This window comes from Caretta caretta, chromosome 21, assembly GCF_965140235.1.
Source record: "Caretta caretta isolate rCarCar2 chromosome 21, rCarCar1.hap1, whole genome shotgun sequence".
In the NCBI taxonomy this organism is placed as follows: Eukaryota; Metazoa; Chordata; order Testudines; family Cheloniidae; genus Caretta; species Caretta caretta.
In genome coordinates, this window is record NC_134226.1 from 6663425 (window position 1) to 6676768 (window position 13344).

The 13344-nt window shown below is 49.6% G+C and overlaps 1 protein-coding gene across 4 annotated transcripts in view; it reads left to right on the top strand.

Annotated features, from left to right (window-relative positions):
- Positions 1-9989: 9989 nt before the first annotated feature.
- SLC41A1 (solute carrier family 41 member 1) overlaps positions 9990-13344 on the top strand; it is a 30659-nt gene continuing 27304 nt past the window's right edge. For 2 of the 4 annotated variants that reach the window (XR_012665669.1, XM_048827016.2), the window contains exon 1: positions 9990-10165. The gene's annotated coding sequence lies outside the window, so the exon portion shown is untranslated. Of the gene's footprint in view, positions 10176-13344 lie in introns of all 4 variants that reach the window. The other 2 variants (XM_075121879.1, XM_048827014.2) reach the window with 2 other exon arrangements.

A 13344-nucleotide genomic window follows, 5' to 3' on the forward strand; every position in this document is an offset into this window, starting at 1 on the left:
GGGGCTGCAGAGATAATGAGCTCAGCGTGGTGGGGAAGGGAGTGCCCTGCGTTATTTAATAGAGACCCCTATGACTGATTTAAGAGCGGTGATGACGGGCTCCAGAGGAAGCTATGTCAAGTTCTCAGCAGGAAGGAAAATGACCGCATTCAGGGGCGGTTAAAGCAGGGAGGAGTAGAAAGAATAAGCACTCTTCAGCAATGATGGATTGCCTGGGGCGATGGAACGTGAGAGTCAACATCCAAGCCACCAAATATGACACTGGCAGCTTTTCATACAGTTTCCATCGTGCTTTTTCTCCAACTCCGTTGTGCTTTCTTACAGCCCAGGGGATGCTCACAAACATCTCTTGGAGACAGTGTCCCAAACTTGCATTATACATACAAGCATGTCAAGGAACCTGGTGATAATCTGGTCACATGCCACCCTGGTATCTAACAAGCCAGCTCCAGCTTGTAGTGCAGACCGGTCCTTGGCTGCTCCACAAGTGAGAGCATGACTAAGTGGTAACCATGTGGCTAACTGGATGCTAGCTACCCATTTGGCTCATGATGCAAAGGGTGGGACAGGTTATTTTCATACCTTGCTCTTATGTGGAGCAGACCAAAGAAGGAGAGCAGAATAAGCACAAAGAAATTTCTATACCAGATCACACTATGCAATCCAGCCTCCTGTCTCTGACAGTGGTCAGCACCAGCTGCTTCAGAGGAAGATGCGCAAAGCCCAGGAGATAGCTATGGGATAACCTGCACTTAGGGGAAGTTTCATCCTGACCCCCATTTGTGGGCTTTTACTCTGAAGCAGGAGAGTTTATATCCTTTCCAAAGCTCGTGGGTTCTTCATCCTTATTACCACCGTTCTGGGTGCTCTCATTATCTACATCCTTAGTGCTGACCCAGGGCATCACAAAAGGTTAATCCAGCACTGCTCCTTGGGGCCTTTGTGGGGAGGCAGCAGCCCCATCCAGTGGGTGGGATAAGAGGGATTGAACAGCACTGCTGTTATTTCCAGGCTCATTAATATCAGCTCCCCCACCCAGTCATCCCCGATCAGGCCTGTGAGTTCTCCTGTGATAACATTCTGTTTCCAGCCCATTTTATGAATCTAAACAAGCTCTCAGGCTGTATCCAGAATGAGGTGAAAAAATGTTAAGCATGTCCTCAATTTCTACGCGACAGGTGGCCACTTGGTCGCCAAGTCAGCAGCTGTTGACACAGGAACCCCTGGCTTCACGGAACACAGGAAGTGAGGGCCCTTCCCGCTGTGCTCTGCCCAGATGCTTCAGTGCAGGGGAAAGCACTGGACAATTGCATGGGAGATGCTTAACTGTATTCGTCACGCCCTGCGCAGCACGTGCGTCAAAGCTGGATACACCAGCGCTGGGCAGTCACATCCCAACCTACCCCTCTGTAAAGAAAAGTTGCTTGGTGCTCCCCTTTGCGTTGAGAGCTGGTGAACCCAGCCCCCAGGTCCAGTGTTATTCCTGCAGAATAGGGCACACATCATACTATGCTTCCTGCCCATGTGAATTGACCCTGTCCTGGAGTGACCCATCTAGGGGTAATTCAGGCTCCATGGCCCATTCAGCCCTGCTGAGACTGCCAGTTTGTGCTAACCACAGTGGGGTTTGTTCGTGATATAGACACCTGGCCCACAAAGATTTAGACTGAGCTCTAGCACCCTCCTTCCACACCCAGTTCTCGATTGACCAGAATTCTCAGTCACTGTCAGCCCAGGCTGTATTCAGTCTGGTGACTTGGAACTGTAGGAGGGTCTTGTGACTACGGCCCTGAACTAAGACACAAGAGATGCAGGTTTAAACCATCTCTCTGCTACAGGTTTCCTGTGTGACCCTGGTCAACACACTAAATCTTTCTGTCCCAAATCTTCAAAGACCTGGGAATTGCACACCTCAGAGGCCTGGGAATTAGGTACCTTTGAGCATCTGAGCCTCAGTTCCCCATCTGTGAAATGGGGATAATTACACTTCCTTTCTGCTACCTACCCTTTGTCCATCTTGTTTATTTAGTCTTTTAGATCTTCACAGCAGGGACTTTCTTTCTGTTTGTTTGTAAAGCATCCAGGATAATGGACCCTCCATTTTGATCCAATTAGTAGCTAATGAATCCATAGGCCATTACTAAGCTCCTGCACAATGCAGTTCTCCAGTGTCAACAGTTTAGTACTGATAAAAATTATGTGGCTGGTGTAAAATGCACGGGCTTAATCTTCTGAGATCCAGTGTGGCCAGATTGTAAATTGTTTCCTTTCCAAAGCATTTTGCTGCCTTTTGTACCTGCTGCCCTGCAATTGGAAACCCATTTCCTGCCCTTTCATCCTCCTGCCTGTGTGATCTCTGCACGTCAGTGCAGCCGTTTTGGACTTTATCTATTTCTGTTTTCTCATCTCAGTGGTTTTTTCCTTCATGCTTCCACTTCCTGAGCATGCAGCTGGCCTGGCTGTTAATAAACAAGGTCACACTTCTGTGTGTGTTGTTTTTGTGTTCGGTGGGGAGGGCAAGCATTCAGAGCACATGGATTTTCAAAACCTGTAAGGCCTAGATAAGGGGTAAACAAAGAGAGTCCTAAAAGTCAGGTTCTCTTGAACAAAAGAAATAAGATGATCTTGTGGCCAAGGCATCAAAGCAGGAGTCAGGACTCCTGGGTTCTATTCCCAATTCTAGGATGAATTTATGATGTGGCTTTGGGGACGACTTGGCCTGTCTGTGCCTCACTTTCCCCAGTTGTACAATGGGATTCATACTCCCCTCCCTCACAGCGGGGTGGAGGGGTTGTGAGGATTAACTAATTGGCCTGATCTTGCACTTCTATGCATTGTGATTTTGAGTGCAATGGCAGGGTGGTGAGTGAGCACCCACGGCCCCCGTTGAAGTCAATGGGAACTGGTTATTGAAGGATTACTACTGAGCCAGGGCTCTGGTGATTTACACCTGCTGAGGATTTGGCTCTCGCACTTGCAGGCCCCAAGGAGTGAAGTCTTTGCCAAGGGCCTCAGTGCTTTGCTATAGAAGGTTAGAAAATCTGGCATAGTGTCATTTTAGCTGAAATAAATCCAGACGGTTTGATATTTTCATTTTCTTTTTTCTTGTTCCATTAAACACTGATTCATTTTGTAACATGACTGCGAAGGAAACAATTCTGAATCAGCTCCCTAAGGGAGGGAACATAAAATCGAACTCAGCTTTGTCTTACACAGAGAGGGGGCTGGAAAGTGGACCTGCATCCCCTCCCATCCAGCGTTTAGAGCTGGAGGTCTGATATGGCTGGCGGACAAGACAAGGGAGGAAGAGGAAGTAGCCAGTCACTCTACACAGGAAACCTAGGTTCAAGTTCCTGCTCCACCACAGACCTCCTGTGTCACTTAGACCCAGATCCTCAAAGGTACAGAAGCTCCTGACTTCCATTGATTTCAATGGAAATTAAGAGTCTCAATACTTGGGAGGGTCTGGGCCTTAGTTCCTCTGTGTTTCTGTTCCCACATCAACAACAATGGGAATAATACTTCCCTACCTCTGATGTGTGTGGAGAGATTATTAGGGTAATGGTGCTCAGATAAGTACACAGAGAGAACTCTGATTCCAGTGTATTTAAAGGCAAAATTCCCTTCGACTTCAGTGGACACATGGGGCTCACCTGTGAAGTTTGGCTCCAATGTATGGCATTCCCAGTGTTCAGGGATATTTGGATGTAGGGTTTTGATTCTGTCCTGTGTCTAAGACATGGGGCAAATTCCCCTTTCAGTGGCACCAGCAATGCTGTATTTTCCTCCTCACTGTCAATGAGAGCAGGATTGTAAATGCCACCAGCTGTCTTTGCCACCTCCAGGATCAGCTGCTGAGTTCCTTCCCCCTCCTCATTTGGTCATTCAAGCGCTGCATGGAAAAGAAATGTATACACTGTACATGTACTGCTAGCTCCCCAAGCCACACACACCTCTTGGCAGCGACATGCTTCCCAAATCTCGGGCACAGAGCAAAGCAAGGCGGGTGCATTCTCAGCCAATACAGATTTATATTAACATTTACATTAACTGCCATGTTGATAGATTACACTGTTTCCATGCGTCATGCAGCTGATTTTCAAAATGACAGTGTACACTCACTCTTCCACTACTCTTTCCAGATTAACAAAGCAAATATAAATCCTATGTGGATCTTTGTAAAGCTGGGGCAAACACATGTGCAAAGTTTAAACCGCAGACTTCATTTTTCATGCAGTGCGGGAGTGGCACTTTCCTAAAATGGTGGGGTGGGCCCAAACTGCAAAACCAGATCTGAATCCAGGGCTGAACCTCCCCACAGCTCATGGATATTGGGATCCAGGTTTTTATTCAATGCCATTGCTCTCTTAAAAAAAAAAAAAAAAGAGAGGACAGATCACCACTTCACATGAGTCTGGCAGAGCAATCAAGAAAACAGGAGTTGACCGGGGACAGCAAGTTTGGAGATCAGCAAAGAGCTAATGGGTGAGATCCTCATCTGGTGTAAATCGGTGTAGTTCTACTGTGATCACTCCATTGTGACCAACGGAGCTATGCCGATTTATACCAACTAAAGATCTGACCTTCCAAAGTCTCCTCGGCCTTCATATCAGATTCCAGATATCATGAGGATGAGCACTATAAAAAAAGTAGATAGGTAGATTAGGTGGCTATCTAGGGCCCACAGTAACTGCCAACTTACCACAGGTTAGACTAAAATATATATATATATAGGCAAGGCATCCGTTGTATGTTTTCTGACCTGATCAGAATCCATTGTTCTCTGTTCAGACCATGGGTGCATCAGCAGAGCTGTGTGCAGGAACCCCCGCTGGAATAACAGTAGGTGTTAAAAATTGGAATTGAGGTACACTGTCAGAGTTGCGAGCGAGGCTTCAGTGGCAATGTGAATTAAGTGCTCGGACCGAGGTGCATGGGTGAAGCGGTGCATAGGTACCTGTATCAAGATCGACCTTCATCAGTGGAGCGCTATGGGAAAAGCTTACCTGACACCGGACAGCATGGTGCTTAATTAATGCCAATCTCGCTTTCAAGTGTGTCCGATTCACTGTGCCCTTCCAAAACAACCATCCCAAATACTAAAAGAAAAACAACTCCTTGTAATTCTCTGAGCACAGAGGGGTTAAATAACACAAAACATAACTCTTTAGAGGTCTCCATCAGAACGCCTCTCCTTGCTCCACAACCTTGACGGCCTTGTTTTCTTTATTTTAAGAGATGAGGTCACTAGCTTCAATAATATTTGACTCACACTGTGTGTGGTGGGGAAGCAGACCAGAAGCAGTTCCTGTGTTGCACCCCTGCCCCCGTCCTTTCCTCTCCCTCGCCCTTGCACTAGCATGCTGCAGAAGCCATTGGTTCAGGACCTGTCTCTAAGGCACCAAGCCTGGGATCACGTAATCAGTTCTAGGTAGTAACTTGCCGTTGACCATTTCCTGGGAGGAAAGGAAAGGCAGGAAGGAAAAATAACAGCTGGTCAAAAGTTCCACTGGTGAGTTTAAAAAAAACCAAAACCCTGTCTGAATCAGAGAAGCTGGTTTCATTCAGAGAAATTGAATTCTACAGAGCAGCGAGTAATGAGTTCTCAGCAGCAGGAATTACTGCATTTGGTGTATTTTTGTCAGGGGGAGGAGGGAGTTTGCCATAAACAGGATTTGGGAATGAGAACATGTATCTCCTTATCAGTATATTTCCCCCTTTGCATCTATACTTGACAGAATCAATGGGGTCTGGTGGATGGAGCCAAGGAGTGGAAGTCAGGACTACTTCTTCTTTTATGCCACTTCCCTGTTCAGGATTGGAGATTTTTATAGCCTTCATACAAAACTCATGAACATAGGCCAGGCTATCGTGCAGATTGGCCTCTCTGAGGTCTACTGATATCCAGTCCACATACCAAATCGTTGGTCTTCCCCTTGGTCATCTTCCATCCACAATTATTGCAAGAGCCATCCTACCAATACAGCTTTCCGCTCTCCAGTGGATAACCCTTACCAAGGTAACCTAACCTCCCTCAACTTGTTTTCTATTGGAACAAACTGCATTAGGCCCCTTAAAACTCCATTTCATATCCTAACATGGAGTGTCCAACCATTTGACCATCTCAATAACTTCAACTCTGTGGTGGAGAGCACACTGACTTTCTTTCTTGTGGCTAGCTAAGTCTCTGTTCCATTAAGATGGGTCACATTACAATTTTATACCCTCTATCTTTTAACTATATTGGCTTCTTTTTGTCACAGACAACTGGAGTCAGCTCCCACCATTTGCCCCACAAAGCTTAGTACAATGCCAGGCATCACTCAGGAGGGCATCAGCAGCATCAACCATTGATCCGAGGTATTTAAAGTCTTTCAATCTTCTTCTAAGGTTTCTGCCTGTGATATCCTTCATGGTGAGTTCGCCTTCCTCAGTGATCATAGCCTTGGTCTATCATCATTCACGCTAAATCCAGCCCGCTCAAAACTATGTCGCCACTGTTCAAATTGGCTCCCAAGGTCTCACCATCTTCTGCACCTATCACTAAGTTAGCAGAGAACAGCAAGTTCCAAGGCAGCTGCCTTCATATGTTCTCACTTATCATATTCATGACAATTGCAAACAAGAAGGGGTTTGACGCTGAGCGCTGATGCAGGCCAATGTTTACTGTTAATTCTCTACTGCAGCCCTATTTAGTCTGGACGACAGTAGTCATTCCATCATACCTATCCTGGATAAGCTGGACATAGCTTTCTGGCACACCTTTCCATTACAAACTCCACCCAATTAATTCTCTTGGCACATGACTGTATGCCTTCTCCTGGTCCACAAAGTCCATAGCCAGTTGCCATCTCTTTTCTCTCAACTTCTCCATGAGGATTCGTAGCACAAATACAGCATTAACAAACTTGTAAGATAAGTGATGCTTTCCCTTCCCAGTGACTTTGCCAGGAAGCCAGGACTCATTATTATTATTTCATTGCAGTAGTGCCAAAGGTCTTCAGCCCCATCATGCTGGGCCCTGGACAAACATAAGACCGTCCCTGCCCTGAAGAGCTTAGTCTAGAAGGCCTTGTCTACACCATGCATTGTACTGCTCTAACTACCACAGTACAGTTAAAGCGATATGATTGCCCTAGTGTGGATGTTGTTATACCAGTGGAAAGGGCTTTATACTGGTATAGCTATTCCCATATAGGAATGGGAATACTTTAAACTGGTATAGGGCATCTTTTTGCCTATATAACTTCATCCACACTCGTGGTTTTATCATTAACAAATGACAGCCCTAACTGAAATAGTTATACCATTTAAAAAATGCATGTAGACCATATCTTAGATAGGTGGGTTCTATTCTCAACTCTGCCACTAACAATTGTTCAGTGGCCATGGGGCTGTGTCACCTATCAGTGGCTCATCACCATAGCCCTTTATAAAATGGGGATAATAAACCTAATACCTTCCTGGTACAAGTCTTTGGAGACTTAATTAATTAACGTTTGTAAAGCATGTTGAGATTCTTATATGTAAAGAGCTATCGAAGAGCAATATAAGGGCTTGGGGTTATGGCATGGGGCTGGAAGTCAGGAGAGATGGATTCTACTGCTGGCTTCACCTCAGTTTCCTCCTCTGGGAAACAGATACCAGTGACGATCTCCCATACCTTATTAATTAATGTTTGAAAAGTGCACTGATCTATTGAAGAGAAAGGTGCGATGTAGGTATGATTGTAATAATTCTGTTTTCTGGGATGTAACAGTGCAGTCATGACCCCTGTTTACTGTTGACCCTTGTTCTGCGTGGGGCCCAGATGGCACATCAAGCACTGACTAATCCTGCAATAAGAAAAGAAGTACTTGTGGCACCTTAGAGACTAACAAATTTATTTGAGCATAAGCTTTCGTGAGCTACAGCTCACTTCATCGGATGCATTCAGTGGAAAATACAGTGGGGAGATTTATATACATAGAGAACATGAAACAATGGCTGTTACCATACACACTGTAACGAGAGTGATCAGGTAGCAGATTGACAGAGCCAGAAGAGTACCCAGAAGTCACCTACTACATGACAGGCCCAACAAAGAAAATAACAGAACGCCACTAGCCATCATCTTTAGTCCCCAACTAAAACCTCTTCAACGCATCATCAAAGATCTACAACCTATCCTGAAGGACGACCCATCGCTCTCACAGATCTTGGGAGACAGGCCAGTCCTTGCTTACAGACAGCCCCCCAACCTGAAGCAAATACTCACCGGCGACCACACACCACACCACAGAACCACTAACCCAAGTCTGCTGCAGTTTCCACGGTAAACATCTGATGAAGTGAGCTGTAGCTCACGAAAGCTCATGCTCAAATAAATTGGTTAGTCTCTAAGGTGCCACAAGTACTCCTTTTCTTTTTGCGAATACAGACTAACACGGCTGTTCCTCTGTAACCCAAGAACCTATCCTTGCAACAAAGCCCGTTGCCAACTGTGTCCACATATCTATTCAGGGGACACCATCACAGGGCCTAATCACATCAGCCACACTATCAGAGACTCGTTCACCTACACATCTACCAATGTGATATGTGCCAGCAATGCCCCTCTGCCATGTACATTGGTCAAACTGGACAGTCTCTACGTAAAAGAATAATGGACACAAATCAGACGTCAAGAATTATAACATTCAAAAACCAGTCGGAGAACACTTTAATCTCTTTGGTCACTTGATTACAGACCTAAAAGTTGCAATTCTTCAACAAAAAAACTTCAAAAACAGACTGCAACGAGAGACTGCTGAATTGGAACTAATTTGCAAACTGGATACAGTTAACTTAGGCTTGAATAAAGACTGGGAGTGGATGGGTCATCACACAACATAAAACTGTTTCCCCATGTTTATTCCCCTCCCCCCCTTTTCCTCAGACGTTCTTGTCAACTGCTGGAAATGGCCCACCTTGATTATCACTACAAAATGTCCCCCCCCCCGCTCTCCTGCTGGTAATAGCTCACCTTAAGTGATCACTCTGGTTACAGTGTGTATGGTAACACCCATTGTTTCATGTTCTCTCTGTACATAAATCTCCCCACTGTATTTTCCACTGAATGCATCTGACGAAGAGAGCTGTAGCTTACGAAAGCTTATACTCAAATAAATTTGTTAGTCTCTAAGGTGCCACAAGTACTCCTTTCCTTTTTGCAAATACAGACTAACAGGCTACTACTCTTAATCCTGCAATAAAATTCTCAATTACCTTCAAAACGTCACCTCAGTCCCTCGGGTCTAGAAATCTAAAGAGATGCTGCCAAGAATTCTTCTATCAGTGGCAGAACCAGACTAGAACCCAGGAGTCCCAGCTTCCAGCACTAACCCCCAGACTTCACCTCACTCTCTAAACTGGGAATACAACCAGAAGACAGGCCTCCCAGGCCCCCTGCTTTTACCACTAGATCTCATACCTGTCCCAGCACTGGGACTATAACCCACGAGTCCGGGCTCCCAAATCCCCCACATTGGGGCTCGGAACAGAACCCAGGAGTCCGGGCTCCCAAATCCCCCCACCCGCTGGGGCTGGGAAGAGAACCCAGGAGTCCGGGCTCCCAAATCTGCCCAACCCGCTCAAGCTGGGAAAAGAACCCAGGCATCCGGGCTCCCAAATCCCCTCGCTGGGGCTGGGAAAAGAACCCAGGCGTCCGGGCTCCTAGCCCCCACCCCCGGAGACCAGACCACACTACTCGGGGAAGCGACAGCCGGACACGTGCGCACCCGCAGCCACCAGCCAGGCACAGCGAGCTTTGCAGGCAGCCCGTGATTGGCTCCTTCCGCCATGAAGCCCCGCCTCCCTGCGACGGGGCAGGCCCCCTCGCTCCGCCTCCCCGGCCTCTTTCCCCATTTTGATTGGCTAGCGCTGCTGCCAATCGAGCCCTCCGCCGGCCCGGGGGCGGGCTGCCTGTTGCGTCAGCAGGCGGCGTCCAGTGACGAGGCGGCAGAGCCGCAGGCGCCGAGCCCCCATTGGCGGCTGGTGATGTCAAGCTCCCTGCTCCGGCCGCGGCGGCTCCGCGGGAGCGCAGGCTGGGCCAGTGGCGATGTAGCGGCGGGCGCGCCGGGGCAGGGGCAGGGACGGAGGCCGGGGTCGGACGGGTCCCGGCAGCAGCAGCAGCTCCAGCTCCCAGGTCAGGTCAGGTCAGTGCTCGGCGCGGGAGTCCCTGCAGCCGGCCGGGAGCCTGGCGCAATCCGGGGGGGGCGCGGGGTGCAACCTGCTGGCGGGTCACCCGCGGGGGGATGTGCCCTGCCCTGTTCCAGGGTCCGTCCCTATCACCCCCCCCCTTCCGCCTTCGCGCCCCCTCCTGCTGGCACTGGGGACTCTTATTTGGGTGGGGGGACCTGCCGCCTCCGCGGGGTTTACGCAGTTCGCTGGCGGGGGTGGTGTGTGAAGGAGCCGCCCCTCGATGCAGCCTCCTTGCGGGTATGTCAGGCTCCTCCTCAGGCTGTTGCGAGCCCCGGGGGCGCCCACAGGTGCTGGAACTGGGGGGTGCTGCAGCAGCCCCCCCTGGCTTGAAGTGGTTTCCGTGAGATACAGGGTTTGGTCTCATTCAGTGGCTCTCAGCGTCCCCCCTGTACAGATTGCCCCGGCACCCCTGGGGGTGCCCCAATAATAGGACCCCCCCGCGGTGGGACTCCGCATGGGTGGTGCTGGGGTGCGTTCTCCTTCGCAGGGTTGCCAAGGCATGTACGGTAAGGATAGCGTGCCTCGGAGAGGTGAACGTGACATGGGAGTGCATTTGTTTTTCCTTAGGGAAGGAGGCTTATGGGTCAGTCTCCAGCTTTCCCTCTAAATCCCCTGGATGCACCCTTTCCCCGCAGGGGCCTTGTGGGTGATTGGGTCGGGGGGGGTAGGCTGTGGGGGTGATGGACTGGGGATGGGCAAGTCCCTTTAAAATTCTGTATCTGAATGGGATATAGCTGGGGTGGATATTAGATGGTACTTGACTCAAAAGGCATTTCTTCTGGGCAGGAGGGTTTTGCCGATGCCATTGGGGGTGTTATCGGTGGGGTGCGCTAGGTATTACCTAGAGAGAGGCAGGAGATTAATTCATGGAGAACTTGACACCCAGTGAAGGTGAACAGTGTGTGTGTGTGAAGGTTCCTGTTCCACTCTTAGACTGGAGGTTGCGGGTAATAGATGTCGTCAATCCAAACAGCCAGGGTGGCGAGTGGGGAGAAGTTGAGTTTTTTGAGGTGTGACTCAAACATGTATTTGGACTGGAGCTGGCTGGATTACTCAGATTCCTGAATCAGAGGCTGGCCGACCTGTGTACAGTGACATGGCTAGTAATGATAATAAATCATCTGTTGCCTGAATCAGTCTGTCCGAGGGAGTGTGAAAAGGAAGCACTAAACGGCAGTGGTTAACGAAGCAGCAGTGTCCACTGCTTAGTGTATTGACACTATTCCTGGGGGGTGGTTTTTAGAATGTACCACAATGAGCTTTCCTCCACCCCCAGTAAAGATTCCTGCAGCGGAAGGGAAGGAAGACTTGTCAAGGTAGCAGGTTGAAACTTTGTAGTTTCATGTGGGGTTTTTCCTCTTGGGGGCTTCGGGTCCCACTAGCTTTGCACTCAGCACTGTACCCTGTGTTCAGGGTATGCCTTACAAGCAGAGTGGCTTGTCATAGCACTGTCGTTGCAAGATCCGTTCAGCAAAGCTGGGATTCACCTTCCAAACTTAGTGATGATTCAGTGTGGTAAAATGCCTTTGCTCATTACACGCTCCCCCTTCCGCGTATGATAGCTAATGGATTGTGTCTTGGGTGGAGGGCGGGTGTTCGGTTTGTATTTGAGCTCCCAGCCAGCGCTGAGTAGAACTTGGTACTCGCTAGGGGTTTTCGTACAACAACGAAGTTGCTTAGCTGTCCCGCAGTAGCGGGGAGAGAACCCTGACCTTCCAGCTCTTCAGCAATCCAAGGACTATCTTGTCCATATGACAGGTTTCAGAGTAACAGCCGTGTTTGTCTGTATTCGCAAAAAGAAAAGGAGTACTTGTGGCACCTTAGAGACTAACCAATTTATTTGAGCATGAGCATCTGATGAAGTGAGCTGTAGCTCACGAAAGCTCATGCTCAAATAAATTGGTTAGTCTCTAAGGTGCCACAAGTACTCCTTATCTTGTCCATGAAGCACTTGTGATTATGTCCAGCAGAGGGCAGCAGTACGCACACCCCGGCCTGCTCAGGACTGTGCCCATTAACCATGGTATCCTGCTATGGCAGGGATGGGCAATAATTTTCACAGGGGAGCCACTCCACGAATTTTTGTAAGTTGTCAGGGCCCCACATTTCTACTATATTAATGGAGGGGGTGTGGGGTCTGGGAGGGAGTTTGGATGCAGGAGGGCTGTGGTGGGGGGTTGGGGTGCAGGAGAGGCTGAGGGCTCTGGGAGGGAGTTTGGGTGCAGGGGGTGGTTCTGACCTGGTGCGGGAAGGGGTGCGAGGTGTAGGCTCTGGCCAGGAGGCGCTTACCACAGGCAGCTCCCAGCTGGCAGGGCTCAGGCAGGCTGCTTGCATGCCATGGCCCCACGCCGCTCCCAGAAGCAGCTGCAGCCAGCTGCTGTTGGCACGTCTCTGCGCGCCCCTTTGTGGGGAAGGAGGGCAGCAGGGTCTCTGTGCGCTGCCCGCACCCCCAAACACCACCCCCTATAGCTCCCATTGGCTGGTTTCTGGTGTGAGGATGGTGCTGGGGGCAGGGGCAGCATGTGGAGCTGCCTCTTCCTCCGCCCACACACACACTCCTGGGGTGCGCAGAGTTGTGTCAGCAGTAGCCGGCTGCTTCCGGGAGAGATGTGGGGCCACAGCAGGCAGGCAGCCTGCCTGAGTGCTCGCTACACCGTGGGACTTTTAGCGGCTCGGACTCTGAGATCGCGAGGGGCAGAGGAGGCTAGCAGCAATGTTAGATGGGCCGGGTCTGGCCTGCGGGCTGTATTTTGCCCACGCCCCCTGACCCACGTGTCGGCTGGGGAAATGTTCCACTCTGCTGTCAGGCCTGTCTGGAGCCTGCAACCGGCCATCTGGGGATGTGTGCGCGTCCGCTGCCTGGCGTTGCAACAGTGGCTCTCAATGGCTGAACAATGGTATTTGTCCTCTGGACTGAGCACATCTGTTCACCCTGTCTTGTGACTTTGGTGCATGAGCATCCCAAGCAGGACTTTACAGGTTGGGAGGAGGTGATGGGAGATGTCTGGGCTGGGTGGGGGGAACAGAACAGGGCAGACCATCCACCGCACATAAGCTGTGTGAGTTGTGCCTCCTCCCCATTTCTCCTCTCTTCTTCTCCCCTCCCTCCCCCCCATTTGACAC